General features: G+C 57.2%; 1 protein-coding gene and 1 long non-coding RNA gene across 2 annotated transcripts in view; one reads left to right on the forward strand and one right to left on the reverse strand.

Annotated features, from left to right (window-relative positions):
* LOC146813544 (uncharacterized) overlaps window positions 1–24,593 on the reverse strand; it is a 455,835-nt gene that overhangs the window by 244,108 nt on the left and 187,134 nt on the right. The window lies entirely within an intron of this gene.
* LOC146813545 (uncharacterized) overlaps window positions 1,897–24,593 on the forward strand; it is a 124,954-nt gene continuing 102,257 nt past the window's right edge. Inside the window, exon 1 of the long non-coding RNA XR_014966041.1 lies at window positions 1,897–2,017. This is a non-coding gene — a long non-coding RNA (uncharacterized LOC146813545). The remainder of the gene's footprint in view (window positions 2,018–24,593) is intronic.

Below are 24,593 nucleotides of genomic sequence, written 5' to 3' on the forward strand. Positions count from 1 at the left end.
TTGCACCGGAACTGGATGCAGCACTTCCCACAGACACAGGTGGAGTGGATGGGTTTCCCTGGCATGAGATGGTTTGAGCTAAGGAACAAGCTGGAGCAGAGACTAAGATCGCAAGGCTCCACCCTCCCTCACGCGTTGGTGATTCACCTTGGGGGGAATGACCTCATTACCCTAGGAATGAGACTGTTGCTGTTAGCCATGAAGAGGGACTTGGGGGAAATTTGCAAGCGACTAGGCCAATGCGAGGTTGTTTGGTCGGAGATCATCCCACGAAGGTCCTGGCGGGGGGCTAGATCAATAGAGGCGGTGGAGCATTCTAGGAGACGTATTAACGGGGCAATGCGAAAGTTTACAGCACAAAGGGGCTTAGGTTTTATTCGCCATGAGATGATTAGGGGGAATGTGAAGGGGTACTTCGACTTAGATGGGGTTCACCTGTCCCAAGTAGGCATGGACCTGTTTTTATTAGATTTAAGCGAAGCGTTAGAGATGAGAGGGTGCAGGTAAGAACTAGGTTTGGTGGGGGGCCCTGGCTGCGACGGTGAGCCGCCTCCAGGGCTGTGGCGGAGTTACAGGGTGATCTGGAAGCAGGCCGGTACAAAGGGTACCTGTTGGACTTGGCCCTTCTGGCAGGTTCACCCCTAAACTTTTTGCTTTTACTGGTGACCTGGTGGTAGTGATTTTTGGTTTCTGCGCACTTTCCCTGTGTCCCAGAGTAAAGTGCGTGCGCACTCTGAGTGCATGTGGTGAGCTAGGCCTGCCCTCCCATAGGAATGCATGGGGAATGTATGTGTCCCTGGTAGTTCCTGATGCGTGGGGTGTGCAGGCTCGAGTTTGGTATGTGCGGACTCGTGTGATTGAATGCTGCGCGATGATGTGTGCGGCGTGCATGTAGCTAGTGTGGAAGTGCCACTTCTAGATGCTGGCATAAATGTGCAGTGACTGCCTGTCGCGTGATTGGCTGGCTGAGGTCATGTGACGGGCTAGGGAATCCCCAGAGTCAGGAGGAGTCACCCAGTGGTGAATAGGGAGATTAGCATGCTGATGGCTGGGGTGGAGTGCACCTTGGACCTGAATAGGGCAGAGCTTTCCCCACACAATCCTGGCTCCGCCCCCTGTGGTGCGACTGATGACCCTAGCCCTGCCAGTGAATAGAGTGAGGGGCTGAGCACATCAAGGGTGCTCCCCAACCAGCTGCGACTGGTTTTCCCCCTCACCCTGAACCCAGAACAAAGGGAAAAGGTGTATAAAAATGGGGCTGCGTCCCCACAGAGTTGCTCTCTTCCAGGATCCTATCTGAGGGGGGCTGCTGCTGCTGCTGGAGGCCAGGAGGAACCGCCACTTGGGACTGCCTTCCTGCCCTGGAGGGCCCAGTGAGCTGGCCCCTGGCCCAGCATTGCCCCCCTGCCTACCTTCCTGAAACTTTGCTGGACTTTGTTGTTATTCTCCTCTAAACCCTGGGAAGCGCTATATCCTGGCGTGCTGCTGAGGAGCACCTTCGTGGGGGCCAGCAGCGTTGAGCTGCGATAATTAGCAAGGGAACCCCGGCGTGGGATTCCCCGCTTTTCTGCCGTGGTTTAAAATGGGTGCCCACCCCGTGTGCTGCCGGTGTCACGGGAGCCTACCCCGTATTTGGGTGCTTGTTGGCGGGTGCCCACCCCGCTTATTTAATTATTCCTACGGCGGGTGCCCACCCCGCCGTATATTGCATATACCGAGGGAGCCCACCCCTCTTATCGCCGGAAAAATCACCGCTGCGGCCCGGTTCGTAACCGGAAGTCAGGCGGCCCTTGTTGGGACGTGGGCGGGGCTTGGCCCAGCGCGAGGAAGTTCCGGCCGGGAAGCGGGAGGAACCAGCCAAGTACAGCAGAGCTCCCCTGAGTGAGGAGAGCCCCGCGTCGCCCGGAGGAAGCCAGCGTGATCCAGGGAGTGGTGCTGGCGTTCGGAGGATTCCTGGGGCCCAGAGCGGAACTCCACTGTAGCGCTGCCGGTGCCCGGGACCAGCGCCTTCACCCCGGTGAGTTGGGCTCAGCTGTTGGGTGGCTGGGGGTGTGACGGGGCACGTTTCTCGGTGCCGTCCCCCCCTTTGCAGCGTCCGGGCACTGCGGGCGCCGTGCTCGGTCCTCCGTCCCGCTGCCCCGCCTGACAGAGGGCAGCGGCAGCGTGTGAGGGGAGGGACATTTGTTCTAGAGCCCGAGTGAGGCTCCAACGTTACGGGGCCAATATTAGGTCAGAGCCTCAAGGGCTCCCACGTTGTTTAGAGGGGCATTTGCCTTGTAATACGAGCGGCCCCGGAAGGCAGCGGGCCGCTCCAGCGTTGGCCCCCACATTTGCTTAGAGTCCAGAGGGACTCCAACGATGGCGGCACATTGTTCTTGAGCCACGAAGGCTCTAGGGGACATTTCGTGTGGCTAGAGCCCAGGAGAGGCTCCACGTGAGTGCGGCATATTTGTGTTAAAGGGCACAGTGGTGCCCACGCTTCCTTTCCCAGCTGGCCAACACTTAGTGGGCAGCTGCCACGTGTAGGTTGTGCCTTGTGCGCCCGGGTTTGCGCAGCCTGCGCAGGCGCGCCCTGACTCTGCTGGACACAGGGCGTCCTAGCCCCGACAAGGCCAGTTGGCCTAGGGACTGCCACAGGTGGTGGCTAATGTGAGTTTTGCGCTATTGTTCTTAAACCTGCACCTCTGAATGTGTTTTTATGCGTCATGTGCCTTGTGTTTACACCTCTGAATGTGTTGTGATGCATCATGTGTAATGTGCTTAGACCCCTACAGGTATTGTGATACTAAGGTGGTTGCTTTTCTCCTAGTACAGGTGGTGCTAGTGAGGTCCTAGTTCCCTGCGCGATATTTTCCTAAGGTGGTTAGGGTTGCGTAGGTGGTACTTACCTGATACCAGTGGTTACTGGTTGTGCGCTACATGTTCTATTTTGTGCTACAGTGATTTTATATCCTATGTTCTAAAAGTGCTAATTCCTGACAGTGGTCACTGTAGCCCTGTCCCCTGTACATATAATCCCTTGTAAAATTCTGCCCGTGCCTGTTGGCACAGTGTAAATTGTGTGAATATTATCTAATGTGTTTATTATAATACAAAGGCTATTTTTATATAATACCTTGTGTTGGACTTGGCCCTTCTGGCCGGTTCACCCCGAAACTTTTTGCTTGATATTGTGACTTGGTTTAGTGATTTTATTGACTTCGGCGCACTTTACCGCTGTGTCCCAGGGTAAAGTGCGTGCGTATTGTGAGGTTGGCCTGCCCTCCCATAGGAATGCATGGGGGAATGTATGTGTCCCGGTAGTTCCTGATGCGTGGGGTGTGCAGGCCCGTGTTTGGTATGTGCGGACTCGTGGGAGTGAATGCTGCGCGTTGATGTGTGCGGCGTGCATGTACCTGGTGTGGAAGTGCCACTTCTAGAAGTGGGCACTTCAGTGTGCAGTCTGAAATGTGTGGCTTGTCTGGCGATTGGCTGGTGAGGTCAGGTGACGGACTAGGGAATTCCCCAGAGTCAGGAGGAGTCACCCAGTGGTGAATGGGGAGTTAGCATGTTGATGGCTGGGGAGGAGTGTACCTGGGTCCTGAATAGGACAGGGATTCCCCCACACAATGCTGGCGCCGGCCCCTGTGGTGCGTCTAATGACCCTAGCCCTGCCAGTGAATAGGGAGAGGGGCTGAGCAAAACAAAGTGCTCAGGAACCTGTTGGAACTGGTTCGCCCCTTCCCTGCACCTTAGACAAAGCCTTGTACTGTATAAAAAGGGGCTGTGTCCCCTTACATGTTGTTCTCTTGCAGGATCCACTTGAGGGGGGGCCTGCTGCTGCTGGGCGCCAGGAGAGACCGCCACTGGGGACTGCCTCCCTGCTGGAGGGCCCTGTGAGCTGGCTCTGGGCCCAGCCTTAGCCCCCTGCTCTCTGGAGGACCTTTTTGTTGCTGAACACTGCTTGTAGCGCCTGGGAGCGCCTTCTGAACTTTGTAAGCGCTGTGCGCGCTGTTTTCCTGGACTGGCTGTCTCTCAGAGCCTGGGAGCGCTCTGAGGATCCTTTGTAGCGCTGCGAGCGCTGGCTCACCTTGTAGCGCTGTGAAGCGCTTTTGATTCGGCTTGCGGGTGCCCACCCCGCTTATTTGCTTATCGCTGCGGCGGGTGCCTACCCCGCCGAGGATTGCATGTACGAGGGAGCCTACCCCTCTTATTGCGGAGGGTTCCGATCACCGCTGCAGCCCGGGCCGAGGAAACCCGGAAGTCAGGCAGCCTTCGTGGAGACGGGGGCGGAACTTGGAAACAGGAAGCGGACGGGAGCCTACCCCGCGCTCCTGTGCAGCGAGGAGAAGTGCCCGGGAAGAGTGAAGGTCCAGGCGGGAGCCCACCCTGCGCTGGACTGTGAGAGGAGCACGGCCGGAGCTTGTGCGGAGGGGGCGCGAGGCACGTTGTCGGTGCCTGCCCCTTCCGCGGTGTCAAGAAGCCTCGGAGCCTTCCCCGGAGAGCGGAGACGACGCGGGAGTCCCCCGAGCAGCCGGTGAGTGCCTAGAGGGCTGGGGGACTCCGCGCATCTGCTGGGGGGTGCAGGGGGCTGTGCTCACGAGCCCCGTGAGGCTCCAACGACGGGGGCTGGGAGTAGTAGAGCCTGTGAGGCTCCCAGAAGGCATTGTTCGTTCAGAGCCGGTTGAGGCTCCAACGAGGGGCGCTATATTTCCTCAGAGTCCAGTGTGACTCCAACGTTACGGGGGCAATTATTTGTCAATCGCGAGTCCCCCGAGAGGGACTCCAACGACGGCGCATTTGTTTGGCAGAGCCCACGAGGCGCCCCTATTGTTGTGGTCCAGAGGGGGCTCCACAGGCACAGCAGTGCCCACGCTCATTTCTCTCCAGCTGCCCAGCACTTAGTGGGCAGCTGCATCGTTTAGGTTGGGGCCCTCGGAGCTTTGGACTGCGCCTCCTGCGCAGCCTTGCCCCTGCCTTGTTGAACGCAGGGCGTCCTAGCCCCTTCCAGGCCAGTTGGCCCCGGGACTGCCACAGGTGGTGGCATAGGAGTTCTGCGCAATTGTGTTCCTTACTTGCACCTCTGAATGTGTGTTGATGCATCATGTGCCATTGCTTTTACACCTCTGAATGTTTTATGCATCATGTGTTTTTCCTTCCATACACCTCTGAATGTGATGCATCATGTGTAACGTTCTATTACCCCTACAGGTATTGTGATACTTAGGTGGTTGTTGCTTTCTCCTAGTACAGGTGGTGCTAGTGAGGTTCTAGTTCCCTGCGTGACAGTCTCCTAAAGTAGTTAGGGTTACGTAGGTGGTACTTCCCCGATACCAGTAAGTACTGGTTGTGTGCTATACATATCATTTTTGTGCTACAGTGATTTTATATATTTTGTGTGCTAATTATCTAAAAAGTGCTAATTCCTGACAGTGTCCAGGTGGCCCTGTCTTGTACATAATCCCTTGTAAGTTCTGCCCGTGCCTGTTGGCACCTTGTAAAGTGTGTGTTTTTATCTAATGCGTTGTGTATAATACAAAGGTTATTTTTATAGAATACCTTGTGTGGAGTTTCCTTTGTGGTGGGCCTTGGGTGTTGTTGCTGGGTGCGCGCGCAAACGCTTTACACATCGCCTCAGAGATAAGCCTGACTGCTCGTGCCAAGCTACCAAGGGGGTGAGCAGGGGTTATCTTTGGCGTGTAACTTCCTTGCCCTGACTAGAGTGGTGGTTTCTGCCTGGCTTTGGCGCACGCCTTAGCCAACCAGAAATCGCCAGGTCTAACATTGGTGATCAGCGGTGGGATCTGGACTTGCGTTTGCGCGGTACCGCAGCAGCGACTGGCTACACCACAAAACTCTGCATTAGATAAATCACATTTTAGGGATTATTGTTTTTGAGTTCCATTATTTCCTCTCCTAAAGGTGTCCTTTTTGAATCATGTACTCCTGCGTTAGCTCAGACACTCAGGTTCCTTGTGTTAAACTCTTCTCAGGAACGTCCGCCAAAATGGAGCCTGCTTTTAATTTCTGTGGTCTGTTTAGATACAGTAGGTTAGAGTTGGTAAGGTTCTGTGAGGAGAGGGACATAGAGGTGGGTGAGTTAGATACCCAGTCCAAACTGAGGGACAACCTGATCCTTTGGCAAAAGGAGGAGTGGGAGCGAGAGCGCAGCGAGGAAGATAGGGCCCGGGCCGCACGCCGAGAGGGTGGTGGGTCTGAGGGGAGCCCTGAGGAATCTGAGGAGGAGGAAGGTTACCTGACAGGGACGCCAGTAGAGAGTGAAGACCCCATAGATAGGGAGTCCCTTGCTGGGTCTAGTGTCAGGAGCAGCACTCCATCCCTTTCCCTGTCCCCAGAGGAGTGGGTAGATAGGAGGGAAGAGAGGGAGCATCAGCTGGCCATGGAGAAGCTCAGGTTAGAGCATGCCTGGGGGATGGCGCAGCTGACTATGGCAGAGAGAAAGCTGGAGACCGAGAGGGTCTTAGCGCAGGAGAGGATGGCGGAGGCTGAGAGGGCCCTCGCCAGGGAGAAATCAGTGCTGGAGAGTAGATTATCCCCTGCGCGCAGTCTTAGTTGTCTGGGCTCCCCAGGGAGGGTTGAGTCCAGTGGTGGCAGCGAGATAGATTTCAGTATAGGAAGTCCCAGTTCCCCCAGTCTGGTACCTAGTTCCCGAGAGGAGGAATGTAGGTTGAAATTCAGAAGCAGTAGGAAGCTGTCTCACCAGTCTTGGGAGAAGTTTTTGGATGATTGCGATAAATCACTGACTGAGTGGGCGAGGGCCAGCCCGGAAGGTGGTTATTGCGGACTATTTGGTCTGGTTATTAAAGAGCAGCTATGCCGTAGTTTTTATCCCGGATTGCGCCAACACCTGTTGGGGTGTGACGCCTTAGATGTTTGGGACCTTGCAGAGGAAGCAGACCGTTGGGAAAGGGCCCAAGGTTCGCTAGAGTCATTAGGGTGTGACTCCAAAAGTAGTGGTTCAGGGATCTTCCAGCCCAGCGTGGTGGGAGAGGCTCCGTGTAGCCCAGCTAGGTCCCAGTATAGCGAGGAGGGTGTAGGGGCTTACGGCCTGGCTCAGTGGAGCGGGAGTAAGTGGGTGACTGAGGGTCCCCAGACGTACGAAACCCTGCCTCAGGACTTGGGTGGTTTCATGAGGGAACACCAAGTTGGGGACCTAGGCTGTCCTGTTAGCCCATTTGAGGAGGATCACCTAGTGAGTAGAGGACCGGGAGCGCCTGTAAACAGGGCTCCTGTGGTTCTAGTGTCTGGCAGTACCGCTCCAGTAGGGAGGGTACAGAAGTCCAGCGAGAGGAGTGGCATGGGGCTGTGTTCCCCGGTGGAGGAGCCAGTGGGTCAGGGACCAGCCGGGAGGGCTGAGTCCCCTAGAAGTGACCATGGCGACTACACGTCTCGCCTGGGGGATCTTCGCGCACTGTCAGGTGGACAGGGGACGGGAGATCTGCGCCAGGCAGACGGTCATGCAACATATGAGGCATATGTTACTCTCGGGGGGATGGTGTGTAAATCCCCAGAAGTCCTGGAGTGCCGGGCAATTATTCCACCGAAGGTTTTAGACCAGAGGTTGGAAGGCCAGGTTCAGGAGCAGCCTGACCTGAAGGGTAGGACTACTGTAACAAGTGTCCTGACCGGTTCTTCTTCCAGAGGTACCGCCCCAGTTGGTAGGGAGCAGGACTCTGGAAGGGGGTGCAGAGGGTGGGAGAGCCCACCTCTGACCCCGGTGCAACCTGAGGGGTTAAACCCTAGGTTGGGAGACCAGTTCTCAGGGAGGGGTCCTGAGCTGGTTGGTGAGTTATGTTACGGGGTCGCCTCTCAGAGGCAGAGAGGGCGGAACCCTAGGAGAAGAGGTAGGGGGAGGAGAGCCTCACCCGTGACTTTTAGTCAGTCGGAGAGTACGGACCCTAGGCTGGAGGATCAGTGGCAGTTTAGAACTGCCCTGATGAGGGGTAGAGTGGAAAATGGTCACTATGTGCCAGGGGTTACTACCCCCCACTCTGTGGTTAGGCAAGGACCAGTGGCGCCTAGGTGGTCTAGGGCCTGGTCCTGGCCACGGACAGCTGAGGAGTACCAGGGGGGTAGCCCAGTTGGTCCGCCGAGTTTTTTCAGAAGAAACCCTGTGAGTTCGGAGTGGCGTAAAACCGGAGAGTGTCCCTGCCGTTGCGGGCCTGCGTCCGTGTTTTATCGCCCCAAGCAGGGAAGACCATCACGGTGGTGATTGGTCTACCCTGCGTTTTGGCTGGAAGGGGGTCGTGTTGGACTTGGCCCTTCTGGCCGGTTCACCCCGAAACTTTTTACTTGATATTGTGACTTGGTTTAGTGATTTTATTGACTTCGGCGCACTTTACCGCTGTGTCCCAGGGTAAAGTGCGTGCGTATTGTGAGGTTGGCCTGCCCTCCCATAGGAATGCATGGGGGAATGTATGTGTCCCGGTAGTTCCTGATGCGTGGGGTGTGCAGGCCCGTGTTTGGTATGTGCGGACTCGTGGGAGTGAATGCTGCGCGTTGATGTGTGCGGCGTGCATGTACCTGGTGTGGAAGTGCCACTTCTAGAAGTGGGCACTTCAGTGTGCAGTCTGAAATGTGTGGCTTGTCTGGCGATTGGCTGGTGAGGTCAGGTGACGGACTAGGGAATTCCCCAGAGTCAGGAGGAGTCACCCAGTGGTGAATGGGGAGTTAGCATGTTGATGGCTGGGGAGGAGTGTACCTGGGTCCTGAATAGGACAGGGATTCCCCCACACAATGCTGGCGCCGGCCCCTGTGGTGCGTCTAATGACCCTAGCCCTGCCAGTGAATAGGGAGAGGGGCTGAGCAAAACAAAGTGCTCAGGAACCTGTTGGAACTGGTTCGCCCCTTCCCTGCACCTTAGACAAAGCCTTGTACTGTATAAAAAGGGGCTGTGTCCCCTTACATGTTGTTCTCTTGCAGGATCCACTTGAGGGGGGGCCTGCTGCTGCTGGGCGCCAGGAGAGACCGCCACTGGGGACTGCCTCCCTGCTGGAGGGCCCTGTGAGCTGGCTCTGGGCCCAGACTTAGCCCCCTGCTCTCTGGAGGACCTTTTTGTTGCTGAACACTGCTTGTAGCGCCTGGGAGCGCCTTCTGAACTTTGTAAGCGCTGTGCGCGCTGTTTTCCTGGACTGGCTGTCTCTCAGAGCCTGGGAGCGCTCTGAGGATCCTTTGTAGCGCTGCGAGCGCTGGCTCACCTTGTAGCGCTGTGAAGCGCTTTTGATTCGGCTTGCGGGTGCCCACCCCGCTTATTTGCTTATCGCTGCGGCGGGTGCCTACCCCGCCGAGGATTGCATGTACGAGGGAGCCTACCCCTCTTATTGCGGAGGGTTCCGATCACCGCTGCAGCCCGGGCCGAGGAAACCCGGAAGTCAGGCAGCCTTCGTGGAGACGGGGGCGGAACTTGGAAACAGGAAGCGGACGGGAGCCTACCCCGCGCTCCTGTGCAGCGAGGAGAAGTGCCCGGGAAGAGTGAAGGTCCAGGCGGGAGCCCACCCTGCGCTGGACTGTGAGAGGAGCACGGCCGGAGCTTGTGCGGAGGGGGCGCGAGGCACGTTGTCGGTGCCTGCCCCTTCCGCGGTGTCAAGAAGCCTCGGAGCCTTCCCCGGAGAGCGGAGACGACGCGGGAGTCCCCCGAGCAGCCGGTGAGTGCCTAGAGGGCTGGGGGACTCCGCGCATCTGCTGGGGGGTGCAGGGGGCTGTGCTCACGAGCCCCGTGAGGCTCCAACGACGGGGGCTGGGAGTAGTAGAGCCTGTGAGGCTCCCAGAAGGCATTGTTCGTTCAGAGCCGGTTGAGGCTCCAACGAGGGGCGCTATATTTCCTCAGAGTCCAGTGTGACTCCAACGTTACGGGGGCAATTATTTGTCAATCGCGAGTCCCCCGAGAGGGACTCCAACGACGGCGCATTTGTTTGGCAGAGCCCACGAGGCGCCCCTATTGTTGTGGTCCAGAGGGGGCTCCACAGGCACAGCAGTGCCCACGCTCATTTCTCTCCAGCTGCCCAGCACTTAGTGGGCAGCTGCATCGTTTAGGTTGGGGCCCTCGGAGCTTTGGACTGCGCCTCCTGCGCAGCCTTGCCCCTGCCTTGTTGAACGCAGGGCGTCCTAGCCCCTTCCAGGCCAGTTGGCCCCGGGACTGCCACAGGTGGTGGCATAGGAGTTCTGCGCAATTGTGTTCCTTACTTGCACCTCTGAATGTGTGTTGATGCATCATGTGCCATTGCTTTTACACCTCTGAATGTTTTATGCATCATGTGTTTTTCCTTCCATACACCTCTGAATGTGATGCATCATGTGTAACGTTCTATTACCCCTACAGGTATTGTGATACGTAGGTGGTTGTTGCTTTCTCCTAGTACAGGTGGTGCTAGTGAGGTTCTAGTTCCCTGCGTGACAGTCTCCTAAAGTAGTTAGGGTTACGTAGGTGGTACTTCCCCGATACCAGTAAGTACTGGTTGTGTGCTATACTGTTAGACCTGTCAGCCCTAGGGTGGTCTCCCCCTGTATTTTTCATCGTGCCTCATTTTTTCCACCCTCATTTTTGTGTTGGACTTAGGTCTCCGGGCGCCTTTTTCATTGCCAATCAATGTTAAGGTGCAGGTGCTCCCTTCCCCTAAGATGGCTGCCACAGGCCCCTGCTACTGCGGAGTGGCCTTTCTAGTAGCACCCTAGCTGCCAGGAGCTGGCTGGGACCCCACAACAATGTTGCGACACCAGCCCGCCTTTTTTTGTCCTATACCTAGAGTGGGGAAGCTCCTGGAATGTGCTGGAACCTTCTAGAAGAAGGGTGGGGTTTTACTTTTGCCGCCTTAGGAGGTGGTCACCTGACCTAGGGCTACTTAACAGAGGGAGGGAACTTTTTCTAGTTAGTTGGGGTAAAGCAGACCTGGGGAACCCACGCAGGAGTTTTAGGCGGTAGGGCCTAGACAGGGACTTATGCCTCTGAAGGTGACAGGGTTTAGGCACTGCCCTTTAAGTGAGTGAGGGACCCTGTACTACCCACTGATCTGGCCCAGCGATAGGGAGACCCCGGAATGGCCTGCCAAGCCTGACTAGAAGGGAACTAGTCACCAACTCACCCCCCCCCCAAGGAACAGAACTTTTAAGGGCGCGAGAACCAACTGCGCCACCAAGACTGCAAAAACCTACTTCTGAAACTCTGCTGAAGCTGACCGCCGGAATTTAAGGCTGAAGCTGAGGGCGGAAACTAACTACTGAAACTTATTACTAAAGACTCCCTGCTGGACTGCTGGGGGATCAACCAGGTACTAGCGCTGTGACCCCTGCGCTCCCCGACCTTGCCTGGGATCCCCCTAGTCAGTCCTGTGCCAGGCGCTGGTCGCCGAAGTCGCCGCTTAATTTCCACCCCCCCCTGCCTGGGGAATTCGAGGTGCACTCACCGCTGCGGCCCAGGGCCGGGAAACTGCCCCCCTGTCATCACCGGGGCCCGCGGAGAAGCCCGGGGCCCCGCCGCTGCCGTCGCAGCCGAAGAATCGCGATCCCCCGGCACCGGGAAGGCCTCGTTGGGCCCAGGCGTCTTGCCGCGGCCGCGTAGGCCTGAAGCCAACACCCACATCACCTGACGGGGGCGGACTGCCAAACGCCGCCCCCGCCGTATCCCCATTGGTGGACGGAGCCGCGCCCCCGCAGTCCGCACTGCCATTGGCGGCTGCGGGCGCGACCCCGGAAGCGAGGCAGGAATCCCCAGAAGTGCCCGTGACGCCGGCGGAGCTCCCCGGTCACGTCTGACCCGACCGGGAGCCCCGCGCCTTGTCCCCCTGCGCCACCTACCTTCAGGAGAAGCTGCAAGGGAGGCCCTCGGCCCGGACATCGCCGGGCGGCCTGGACGTCAGCTGCGGCGCGAGGAGGAGGGATCCCGCCGGAGAACCCGTCGCCAGGGCCGAGGGAAGGCCAGAGACTCAGGTAAACTCCGGGGAGGAGGGCGGGAGGCCCCCCTGAGGCCCGGAGCACGCCCCTCCCCCGGAGAGACTCCCCACAAGGCCCCCGCTTCCCGCAGAGCCTGCCAGAACTGGGCCCCGGCCCCCGCTTGTGCCTGAACTCCGCCTAATGAAAGAGCCCGGTGGAACTGACATTTTCGACTCGCCAAGAGTCTGCCAGGCGCACTACGTGCAGGGCGCTGATTCCTAAGCGCTATCCCTGTAAGCTGCAGGGTGGGGTTAAATGCCATATTTGGGAGCGCTTGTCAACTGCTGTGGGCGGCACGATATTCCAGGTGCCTGGTTCCTAGTGCGAATGAATTGCCCTGTGTAGCGCCAGGTGCCCTGTTCAGACAACCTGATTGCTAAGCGCTATTGACCTGCTGTGTGCGGCACTATATTCCTAGGGCCTGGTTCACCGTGCTAGTGAACTCCCATGTGTAGCACTATGTGCAATGTTTATGCAACCTGATTTTTAAGCGCTATTAATTGTTGTGCGCAGCCCTATATTCCCAGAACCTGACGTTTTACTGTTTTAAGGGTTGCCAATTTAAAGGGTAATGAAATGCCTTTAAACGTATGATGGTACTGCCAGTGAGAATCTAATGAATTGCATTTGAACTAGATAAACCTGATTGATTTTTAAGTGAACATACTGTGTGGTGTCATTTATTGTGTGCGCTTTCTGCTTCAGGGGATGTGTGTGCTGTATGGTTGCTTCACACGTAAGCCTTCGGGTGCCCAACCGCTCGAGTCACGCTACGCCTTTAGGGCCCGGTGACCCCAGGTCCTACATTGTTGGCGAGCGGTGGGATAAGGACCTGTGACCATACAGCACCCTCCAGTGAAGCGGAGGGCGCCGCAATTAGACGCCTTTTGTGGTTAAGCTCTTCAACTGTTGATTACTGCATGGAGTGAATTCCACTGTCCAGACTGAGGGTATAGAATCCCAGTAGCCGGAAACTGTCCCCCACATCCTAGGATTTTTTTTTCTTCCTTAGTATCTAGGTCCCCGCCTGTCACGATGGAGTTCCGGTTAGCCGACCTCGAGGGGTACACCGTGAGGCAACTGAGGGAATTCGGGCAGGAGATGGGGGTGCCTGGGGTGCGGAAGGTCAAAGGACCGGAACTCCGCACCGCCTTAAGGGCATGGGTAGAAGCCCACCCAGAGGGAAGAGGGGATGAGGGACAGGAGGCGCAGGATGCCCCTCAGGAGGAGAGCGCGCAGGAGGTACTAGACCTGATCAATGGGGATGTGTCCGAAAAGGGGCCACCAGGGAGACGTTCTGGGGCCAGCAGTAGGGCAGGGTCCAGGAGAAGCGCGTCTCCAGAGGAATATGAGGACAGGAGGGAGGAGAGGCGGTTGAAGTGGGAGCTAGCCAAGTTAGAGCAGGAAAGAGAAAACAAGAGATGGGCAATGGAAGAAAAGAAGCTGGCGCACGAGCTTCAGCTTAAAGAGTTGGAGCTGCGCGCTCTCCAGTTGAATGCGTCCAATAGGGACAATGGTGGCAGCGTACCAAAGACTCCCCAGGAGTCAAAATTCTATTTGCCCAAAGACGTGATTGCCAGTTACACGAGAGGGGATGACATCGCCAAGTGGCTGGAGGCATACGAGGTGGCCTTGACAGCCCATGGGGTACCTGAGAGTAGCTGGGGGGGTGGCCTGTATCGCTACATACCTCCCGATGTCAGGGACACCCTTTTGTATTTAGCAAAGGCAGATCAGGTCAGGTATGCTCCCATGAAGGAAGCCCTGCTTAAGAAATTTGGCCTCAACCCCGAGAGGTATCGGCAGAAGTTCCGTGGCAGCCATAAGCTGTCCACGCAAACGTGGGTGGATTTTTTTGATTACGCCCGTAAGGCGCTAGATGGTTGGGTGCGTGGCAGCGAAGCACAGGATTACGAGGGCTTGTACGATCTTTTTTTACGGGAGCACCTCTTGGATAAGTGCTTTCCGGAGCTGCGCCAACATCTGGTGGACCGCAAGATAACGGACCCCCGTGAGCTTGCGGAGGAGGCAGATATTTGGGTGAGCACCCGGGTGTCTCACAAGGGCCCCGGGGGAGATGGCTCGAAAGGCGGACAGGGTTTCCCCCAGAAGAGAGAGGGGGGAGATAAAAAGGTGGAGTTCTCAAAAGGCCCCCAAAATAAGTTTGGGAAAGGAGTAGGAACCCCACCCCCGTCCAATTCCCCAAAACCCACTTACCCTGACAGGAGTCAGCAGCCAAGGATTGTGAGGTGCTACGAATGTGGGGAGATTGGACACTACAAGGGAGATCCCAAGTGTCGCAAGCGACCCCCAGCCCCAACGGGCGGGAAGAGCCCCGGGGTAAGTAGTGTAGCGCTTGGGATGGAGCTGCCCTTAGATAGGGAAGGGGAGTGGACAGGCCTGGCCCTGGTTTCACTCGGGGATAGAGAGATGGTTCCCGTAGTGTCCCTACCCCCGAATACTGCTAAATACCAGCAGAAGGTGAGAATTAACGGGGAGGGGGTGGAGGCTCTGAGGGACACAGGGGCCAGCATGACCACTGTCGTGAGGCGGCTGGTGTCCCCAGAGCAAGTAATCCCAGAGGAGTTCCATCCGGCCGTATTGGCTGACGGCAGTGTGAGTCACTATCCAGTGGCTCAAGTTCCCTTTGAGTGGGGAGGAGTCAAAGGCCTGCTGAGAGTTGCGGTGAGCCCTGCCTTGCCTGTGGGGTGTTTGCTAGGGAACGACCTGGAGCACACCGAGTGGAGAGAAGTAGAGTTTCGAGCTCATACAGAGATGCTGGGGTTGCCAGGGTGGACTTGCGTAAGCACGCGGTCCATGGCTGCCCGGCATGGAACTCACCCTGGGTTGGAGCCTGGAATAATGGCCCAACCCAAAGCCAAACATGGAAGGAAGAAGGTGGTGGAGGACATGCCCCGTGAGATGGATGGGGAGGCCGCAGAGGTGCCCCCGGAGTCCGCGGAGGTAGATGTCGTTCCTGTGGAGGACCTGCCGACCCTTGCTGACTGGCATGTGGAAGGAGGACCTACCCGGGAGGAGTTTTGTCAGGCACAAAGGACGTGCCCCACTCTTGAAGGCATGCGGCGGCAGGCCGAAGCCCAAGTGGCCAGTCAGGAACTGGGAGGTTATCATGTGTATTGGGAGGATGGTCTCCTATACAGTGAGCCCAGGGTGCCGGTACATGGATCTTCGAGGGCCATAGTGGTCCCCCAATGTTACCGGGCCTTCCTGCTGGAGTTAGCCCACGAGATACCCTTAGCCGGACATCTGGGCCAGGACAAAACCTTTGCACGGTTAGTCCCCCATTTTTATTGGCCCAGGATGAGGATTGCCTCGGACACCTTTTGTAAGACCTGCAAGTCTTGTCAGGCCAGTGGCAAGACTGGGACTAAGTTGAAGGTCCCGTTGGAACCGCTCCCCGTGGTCGGGACCCCTTTTGAGAGGGTCGGTATCGATATTGTTGGGCCATTGGACCCTCCGACCGCAGCGGGACACCGGTTCATCTTGGTTTTGGTGGACCACGCCACAAGGTACCCAGAGGCTATTCCTCTGAGGACCATCACTGCACCGGTGGTGGCGCGGGCACTGTTGGGAATTTTTACCCGAGTGGGATTCCCCAAGGTCGTGGTGTCGGACAGGGGCACGAATTTCATGTCGGCCTACATGCAGGCCATGTGGAAGGAGTGTGGGGTGACCTATCGGTTCTCTACCCCTTACCACCCCCAGACTAACGGACTTGTAGAGCGCTTCAACAAGACGTTGAAAGGAATGATCCGGAGCCTGCCTGAGGGCTTGAGGCGTAAGTGGGACGTCCTCCTCCCTTGCCTGCTGTTCTCCTACCGTGAGGTGCCGCAGAAGGGAGTCGGGTTCAGCCCTTTCGAGCTGCTCTATGGCCATCCCGTTAGGGGGCCCCTCAGCCTGGTGAAGGAGGGGTGGGAGAAGACTTCGCAGAAGCTTCCCCGTGATATTGTCAGCTACATGCTGGCATTCCGCAGCCAGATGGCCAAGCTGTGGAAGGCGGCCTCAGAGAATCTAGAGGCTAGCCAGGCCGTCATGAAGGAGTGGTACGACCGCAACGCTCGGACGGTAGAGTTGGACGCTGGACAGAAGGTGTGGGTCATGGAACCTGGGGAGCTTTGTGCCCTCCAGGACCGGTGGACTGGTCCATACGAAATTGTGGAGCGACGAGGCCAGACCACCTACGTAGTTGACCTGAAGACCCCCCGTCAGCCCCATCGGGTGCTCCACGTCAACCGCCTGAAGCCGCACCATGAGCGATCGGAGCTAGCTCTCCTCATGGTGACGGATGGGAGCGAGGAGGAAGAGAGTGAAGCTCTTCCTGACCTTCTTGCGGTCCAAGAGAAGGATGGTTCGGTAGAAGGTGTAGTCCTCTCCCCATCCTTGACCCCAGAGCAACAGAGGGACTGTCGCCATGTCCTGGGACAGTTCGCCTCGTTGTTCTCCCTCACGCCTGGAATCACTCATCTGTGTACCCATGATGTGGACACAGGGGACAGCCCCCCGGTGAAGAACAAGTCTTACCGGCTCTCTGACCGAGTGAAGGATAGCATCCAGCGTGAGGTGGCAAAGATGCTGGAGCTGGGGGTGATAGAACCTTCCAGCAGCCCGTGGGCTAGTCCAGTGGTGTTGGTGCCGAAAGCGGCCCCGCCGGGTACGACGCCAGAACTTCGGTTCTGTGTGGACTACCGGGGGTTGAACTCTGTCACGAAGACAGATGCTCACCCCATCCCACGGGCAGACGAGCTGGTGGACCGGCTGGGAGCAGCCCGGTACCTCAGCACCATTGACCTGACGTCCGGATATTGGCAGATTGCCATGGCCGATGGAGCAAGGGAGAAAACAGCATTCTCCACCCCCGAGGGCCACTACCAGTTCCGAGTGATGCCCTTTGGGCTCAAAAATGCTCCGGCCACATTCCAGCGGTTAGTGAATCAGGTACTATCTGGCCTGGAGTCCTTCTCAGCGGCATACCTGGATGACATAGCTGTCTTCAGTAGCACCTGGGAGGACCATCTGCAACACCTCCAGGAGGTATTGCAGGCGCTGCAACGCGCTGGCTTAACCATTAAAGCCAGCAAGTGCCAGATTGGACAGGGATCTGTCGTGTACCTGGGACACCTGGTGGGCGGAGGTAAGGTGCAACCCCTCCAGGCCAAAATAGAGACCATCATGGCCTGGGAGCCCCCCAAGACCCAAACTGCGGTCCGAGCTTTCCTCGGCCTCACTGGGTATTACCGCCGGTTTGTCAAGGGATATGGCACCATCGTAGCCCCCTTGACAGAATTGACGTCCAAGAAACAACCTCGCAAGGTCATATGGACAGCTGCTTGCCAGGAGGCATTTGAAACGCTGAAACAAGCGATGTGTACCGCTCCAGTACTCGCCACCCCAGATTTCAGTAAAGAGTTTATTGTACAGACGGACGCCTCAGAGCACGGCATAGGTGCGGTGCTCTCGCAGCTCAACACAGAAGGCCAAGATCAACCTGTGGCCTTCATCTCTAGAAGACTCCTCCCTCGGGAACAGCGATGGAGCACCATCGAGCGGGAAGCCTTCGCGGTGGTCTGGGCTCTGAAGAAGTTGAGGCCATACCTCTTTGGATCTCACTTCCTGATTCAGACGGACCACCGCCCCCTTCGCTGGCTCATGCAGATGAGAGGCGAAAACCCCAAGTTGCTGAGGTGGTCCATTTCCCTACAGGGGATGGACTTTCGGGTGGAACATCGGCCCGGAGTTGACCACGCCAATGCTGACGGTCTCTCCCGGTTTTTCCGCCTTAGCGATGAGAACTCCCTAGAGGTTGGGTAGCTCTCCCCTCTTTCGGCTGGGGGGGACGCGTGTTAGACCTGTCAGCCCTAGGGTGGTCTCCCCCTGTATTTTTCATCGTGCCTCATTTTTTCCACCCTCATTTTTGTGTTGGACTTAGGTCTCCGGGCGCCTTTTTCATTGCCAATCAATGTTAAGGTGCAGGTGCTCCCTTCCCCTAAGATGGCTGCCACAGGCCCCTGCTACTGCGGAGTGGCCTTTCTAGTAGCACCCTAGCTGCCAGGAGCTGGCTGGGACCCCACAACAATGTTGCGACACCAGCCCGCCTTTTTTTGTCCTATACCTAGAGTGGGGAAGCTCCTGGAATGTGCTGGAACCTTCTAGAAGAAGGGTGGGGTTTTACTTTTGCCGCCTTAGGAGGTGGTCACCTGACCTAGGGCTACTTAACAGAGGGAGGGAACTTTTTCTAGTTAGTTGGGGTAAAGCAGACCTGGGGAACCCACGCAGGAGTTTTAGGCGGTAGGGCCTAGACAGGGACTTATGCCTCTGAAGGTGACAGGGTTTAGGCACTGCCCTTTAAGTGAGTGAGGGACCCTGTACTACCCACTGATCTGTCCCAGCGATAGGGAGACCCCGGAATGGCCTGCCAAGCCTGACTAGAAGGGAACTAGTCACCAACTCACCCCCCCCCAAGGAACAGAACTTTTAAGGGCGCGAGAACCAACTGCGCCACCAAGACTGCAAAAACCTACTTCTGAAACTCTGCTGAAGCTGACCGCCGGAATTTAAGGCTGAAGCTGAGGGCGGAAACTAACTACTGAAACTTATTACTAAAGACTCCCTGCTGGACTGCTGGGGGATCAACCAGGTACTAGCGCTGTGACCCCTGCGCTCCCCGACCTTGCCTGGGATCCCCCTAGTCAGTCCTGTGCCAGGCGCTGGTCGCCGAAGTCGCCGCTTAATTTCCACCCCCCCCTGCCTGGGGAATTCGAGGTGCACACACCGCTGCGGCCCAGGGCCGGGAAACTGCCCCCCTGTCATCACCGGGGCCCGCGGAGAAGCCCGGGGCCCCGCCGCTGCCGTCGCAGCCGAAGAATCGCGATCCCCCGGCACCGGGAAGGCCTCGTTGGGCCCAGGCGTCTTGCCGCGGCCGCGTAGGCCTGAAGCCAACACCCACATCACCTGACGGGGGCGGACTGCCAAACGCCGCCCCCGCCGTATCCCCATTGGTGGACGGAGCCGCGCCCCCGCAGTCCGCACTGCCATTGGCGGCTGCGGGCGCGACCCCGGAAGCGAGGCAGGAATCCCCAGAAGTGCCCGTGACGCCGGCGGAGCTCCCCGGTCACGTCTGACCCGACCGGGAGCCCCGCGCCTTGTCCCCCTGCGCCACCTACCTTCAGGAGAAGCTGCAAGGGAGGCCCTCGGCCCGGACATCGCCGGGCGGCCTGGACGTCAGCTGCGGCGCGAGGAGGAGGGATCCCGCCGGAGAACCCGTCGCCAGGGCCGAGGGAAGGCCAGAGACTCAGGTAAACTCCGGGGAGGAGGGCGGGAGGCCCCCCTGAGGCCCGGAGCAGGCCCTTCCCCCGGAGAGACTCCCCACAAGGCCCCCGCTTCCCGCAGAGCCTGCCAGAACTGGGCCCCGGCCCCCGCTTGTGCCTGAACTCCGCCTAATGAAAGAGCCCGGTGGAACTGACATTTTCGACTCGCCAAGAGTCTGCCAGGCGCACTACGTGCAGGGCGCTGATTCCTAAGCGCTATCCCTGTAAGCTGCAGGGTGGGGTTAAATGCCATATTTGGGAGCGCTTGTCAACTGCTGTGGGCGGCACGATATTCCAGGTGCCTGGTTCCTAGTGCGAATGAATTGCCCTGTGTAGCGCCAGGTGCCCTGTTCAGACAACCTGATTGCTAAGCGCTATTGACCTGCTGTGTGCGGCACTATATTCCTAGGGCCTGGTTCACCGTGCTAGTGAACTCCCATGTGTAGCACTATGTGCAATGTTTATGCAACCTGATTTTTAAGCGCTATTAATTGTTGTGCGCAGCCCTATATTCCCAGAACCTGACGTTTTACTGTTTTAAGGGTTGCCAATTTAAAGGGTAATGAAATGCCTTTAAACGTATGATGGTACTGCCAGTGAGAATCTAATGAATTGCATTTGAACTAGATAAACCTGATTGATTTTTAAGTGAACATACTGTGTGGTGTCATTTATTGTGTGCGCTTTCTGCTTCAGGGGATGTGTGTGCTGTATGGTTGCTTCACACGTAAGCCTTCGGGTGCCCAACCGCTCGAGTCACGCTACGCCTTTAGGGCCCGGTGACCCCAGGTCCTACATATACATATCATTTTTGTGCTACAGTGATTTTATATATTTTGTGTGCTAATTATCTAAAAAGTGCTAATTCCTGACAGTGGTCCAGGTGGCCCTGTCTTGTACATAATCCCTTGTAAGTTCTGCCCGTGCCTGTTGGCACCTTGTAAAGTGTGTGTTTTTATCTAATGCGTTGTGTATAATACAAAGGTTATTTTTATAGAATACCTTGTGTGGAGTTTCCTTTGTGGTGGGCCTTGGGTGTTGTTGCTGGGTGCGCGCGCAAACGCTTTACACATCGCCTCAGAGATAAGCCTGACTGCTCGTGCCAAGCTACCAAGGGGGTGAGCAGGGGTTATCTTTGGCGTGTAACTTCCTTGCCCTGACTAGAGTGGTGGTTTCTGCCTGGCTTTGGCGCAAGCCTTAGCCAACCAGAAATCGCCCGGTCTAACACCTTGTGTGGAGTTTCCTTTGTGGTGGGCCTTGGGTGTTGTTGCTGGGTGCGTGCGCAAACGCTTTACACATTGCCTCCGGTATAAGCCTGACTGCTCGTGCCAAGCTACCAAGGGGGTGAGCAGGGGTTATCTTTGGCGTGTAACTTCCTTGCCCTGACTAGAGTGGTGGTTTCTGCATTACTTTGGCGCAAGCCCTAGCCAAGCAGAGATCCCATTTCTAACAGTACCTCTGCGCGGCACCATAGGGGGTGCCTGAGCCAAAACCGAGGAGCCTCATGGGAGGGTCCCGGAAGCCGTGTCGGCGCCCCACTAGTCCTGCGGGCGGTTGTGGGCCTGAACAACCGGGGGCTTGCTATGCGACGCTCCGCCCCGAGAGGGGGGGCGTGAGTAGAAGTTACCAACGGCACGTGATCGTAGAAAGCATCACATGGATGGCAGCAACGGCGGGTATCGCTCCCGTGCTGCCCGGCTCATCAGGCGGGCAGGCGACCCAGTTGGTTGCCTGCCCTTGGATCGCCCGTAAAATAATCCACCCATTACATATTCTGGAATTATGTAATAAACCTGCAGCATTGTTACCCAACCCAACAGTCTGTGTGTGTGTCATTTGGGTAACCTACTCTGGGGGAGGGGGGACAGCGGGGGGCCCCTGGGGGTACTAAGAAGGGTTAACTTTCCAAGCCCCAGATCACATGATGCAGCCAAGCTACACCCCAACCCATCCAGCATGCCCCCCCCCCACCCCAGCAAACCCACTCCACCGCCCACCCACCCTCCACCAAAGACTATCCCGCCCCTCCATGCCAAGAACATGCCGGGGTCTCGCTGATGCTGAAGTAAAGGGGTGCAGCCTGTAACAGGGGCTGGGGCTGCAGCTTCCACTTGTAGAATGCACGTGAGGCAGCAATAAAGAGACGACAGAGTGAGTTCAATGAATAATTCAGCTTTGTGGTGTCTTTTATTTTCAGACTGACGCCCCTGGGAACATCTCCCTCTCCCCCCTCCCTCAGGATCATCTCCTGCCTCACTTTCCATCGGGGATATATCCCGCTCCCCCTCCCTCGTCGACATCTCCTACTCCTCTCTCCCTCCTTGAGGAGATCTCCCGCTCCCCCCTCCATGGGGGACATCTTCTTCTCCCCCCTCCCTCGGGGACATCTCCCGTACCCCCCACCCTTGGGGACATCTCCCGCTCCCCCTCTCCCTTGGCGACATTTCCCTCTTACCCCCTCCCTTGGGGACATCTCTCGCTCCCCCTCCCTCGGGGACATCTCCCGCCCCTTCTCCGTCTGGCATCCACATAGGGCGACCAAGTAGGATGGGTGGAAATTCAGGACAAAAATTCAGGACATAAATTGGCAACAAAAGGTACGTTTTATAGACACATCAGAGGAGGTCGCGCAATAGTATACAAGTAAGTAAATAGGCAACCAACATAAGTACAAGTGAAAATAGGTTTATATTAGGCTGAGACACCGTGCACTTCACGTGTTCGGTGCGCGCGCAGCTGTGCGCAGCTGTGCAGGTCTTCTGTGGTATTTCATGTGGTTTAAGCATGTTGAAGCTCTAGGTAATGGCAAAGCCGGCACTTTTTAGGCAACGGCGGTTATAAAAAATAAAGGGATTGATAAAAGCATCCTCCTTAATATTTAGCAATGAAACTTTTACAAACATCTTCTTTTTTTTTTTTTTTACAAACATCTTCTTACAACCGACCCTGCACCTTTTCCCCAGGAGTTCCACCCGCGGACTCCAGTGAGTCGAGACCCTTTATCTGCCTCTTTCATCCTAAGTGCGGAGACGCGCCCCGGACCCCCTTGTGTCGTGTGTGTCCGAGTCAGGGGAGGGTTTGTTTGTTCCTCTGTGAGACAGCATGCCTTCGTACATTCACGTCACAACACATCACGGCACTGCCTCATTTAAGGAGGACACCCGGCCCGAGAGACTCCAGATAGCCACAAGAAGCAGGTGAGAGAGAGGACTGCGGGGGGGGGGGGGGGGGGGCATGTAGGAAACATCTGGAGACGAGCTCCCGCGTTCGCAGTTACAGCAGAAAGAAGACATCTTTCACTTCAGGAAGGCGGAGTGACACGAACTCCCATGTCGCATTCAAGCAGCCTTTACGTGCGCAGATTAACGACTCGCTGCATTTCCATCTCTTGGAAGCAGCCCCGCCCCCCCGCCCCGCCCTCTGAATCACCTCACAGGAGACCCCCCCCTTCTGAATACTGCTCCGTTGGCCCCAAGGCTAAAGCTACGGACAGATGCCGCCCGTGGACGCTTCCTTCACGGACCACGGACATTATGGGAAATTCACGGACAGTCCTGAAAATGACGGACGGTCGGTCACCCTACACCCACAGGGTATCACGCTACACCCCCAAAGGAAGGGGCCTATCAGTGGATGAAAGGAGGTGTAGAACCGGGGCAGGGGCAGGTCTGTCCCTGGGCAGTGGAAAAAACTAGGGGTGCAGCCCCCAGTTAAACAGGGGTTATTACCAAAAGACGCAGAAAATCAAAGAGCGGGGGTATGCAAGGGGCTGGGGGTGGGGGGTGGAGTCTGTCTCTCTCAGCCCTGTTATTGACCGGGGGGGGGGGGGCTGCGGTTTAGGTCCGGGGGTGCTCTGTTACACCAGGCGCAGGTCTGTCCCAGCAGTGACCAAGAAGAAGGGGTACACCCCCCCAGTGAAGATGGCATTGACGGTGCGGAGATGCTTCCAGGTGTCTGCGTCGTACAAGGACAGCCGCCCCCCCTCATAGTCCAGGTACACCCCCAGCTTCTTGGGGCGCGTACGGTATTTCACAGAGGTGGAATAGAAGGAGACACCCCAGTACTGACTATGATAGTACTGGCGCATAGCCACGATCTCGCCCCCAAGGGCCTCTCTGATATCCAACCCCCCTCCCAGAGTCTCTCCTGCGACCCCCACATAACCCCACCCCTGCCCATCCCGCAGCTGCTGCAACTCCCAGTGTTAGACGGTGACCTCAGAGGAGCCCGGAAGGGGGTCCTGACTACCCTGAGACCCACCCTCGAAGTATCGTAGCCGGGCACTGGCGGGAGACTCCCCAGGGGGAGGAATCTCGCAGCTAGGATCGTACTTCTGGCACCACACGACACAGAGTAACCACACCGGTTATTCTCAGAAACAATCTTTATCAAGTAGGTTATCACGGCAAATATGTACAAGAGGTGCACAGGCTCAAGAGTCTCGGAAAGGTAGGGGGGTAGCGGGACAGTCTTTGGCAAAAGTTCAAGCAGGGACGTATCCGGCGCACAGCTCACAATCCTCGAGCCGGGGGATACGGGGTCGTAGTCGGGGTCCGGCGGGACCGTGAGAGTCTGGGGGAGCCGCGAGTCACTCAGCGGGCTCAGGTACAGGTTCAGAGGTGTACGATCTTCAAGGAGCCGCGAGTCTCTCAGCAGGCTTAGGCACAAGTTCGGAGATGTTACGATCTTCCAGGAGCCGCGAGTCACTCAGCAGGCTTAGGCACAAGTTCAGAGGTGTTACGATCTTCCAGGAGCCGCGAGTCACTCAGCAGGCTTAGACACAAGTTCAGAGGTGTTACGATCTTCCAAGAGCCGCGAGTCACTCAGCAGGCTTACGTTGTTCCAGCGTCGAATCTGCCGGACCGACCCAGAGCACCCCTTGTTATAGGTCGACCCCTCTTTGATGTCCGGGGTCGGTGGAGGCAGGGGTCTTGTCACCTGGGGGTCGCTTGTCGGGGTTTCCTGCTATTGTCTTTTGATCTCGTTCAGGGCCGGGGCGGGAGGAGTCCCAGACACCCAGCAGGCGTGGAGCCAGCTCTCAGGGAGGCCGGAGGGCCGATCGAAACCTATCGTCCCAGGGGAGTCCAGAGGTGCGATAGAAACTGCTCCTCCCTCTCTCATCCCCCTGGAAGTGTGATGTCCTCCAGCCGGAGTGGCGCCTCTAGGCCAGGGTCGCGCTGGGGCCGGGCGGCCATCTTGACGCATGAAGTGGGCATGCGGGCCCGGGGTGGCCGAAAGGAGAGAGGCCATGGACGAGGATGTCCGGGCCGGGTGCGGGTGTTCTGGTAGGAAGGACCGGCTGGGCCGGGTGGTTGGGGCTGCAGGTACCAGGTTTCGGTGGTG

This window comes from Triturus cristatus, chromosome 7 (genome assembly GCF_964204655.1).
Source record: "Triturus cristatus chromosome 7, aTriCri1.1, whole genome shotgun sequence".
In the NCBI taxonomy this organism is placed as follows: domain Eukaryota; kingdom Metazoa; phylum Chordata; class Amphibia; order Caudata; family Salamandridae; genus Triturus; species Triturus cristatus.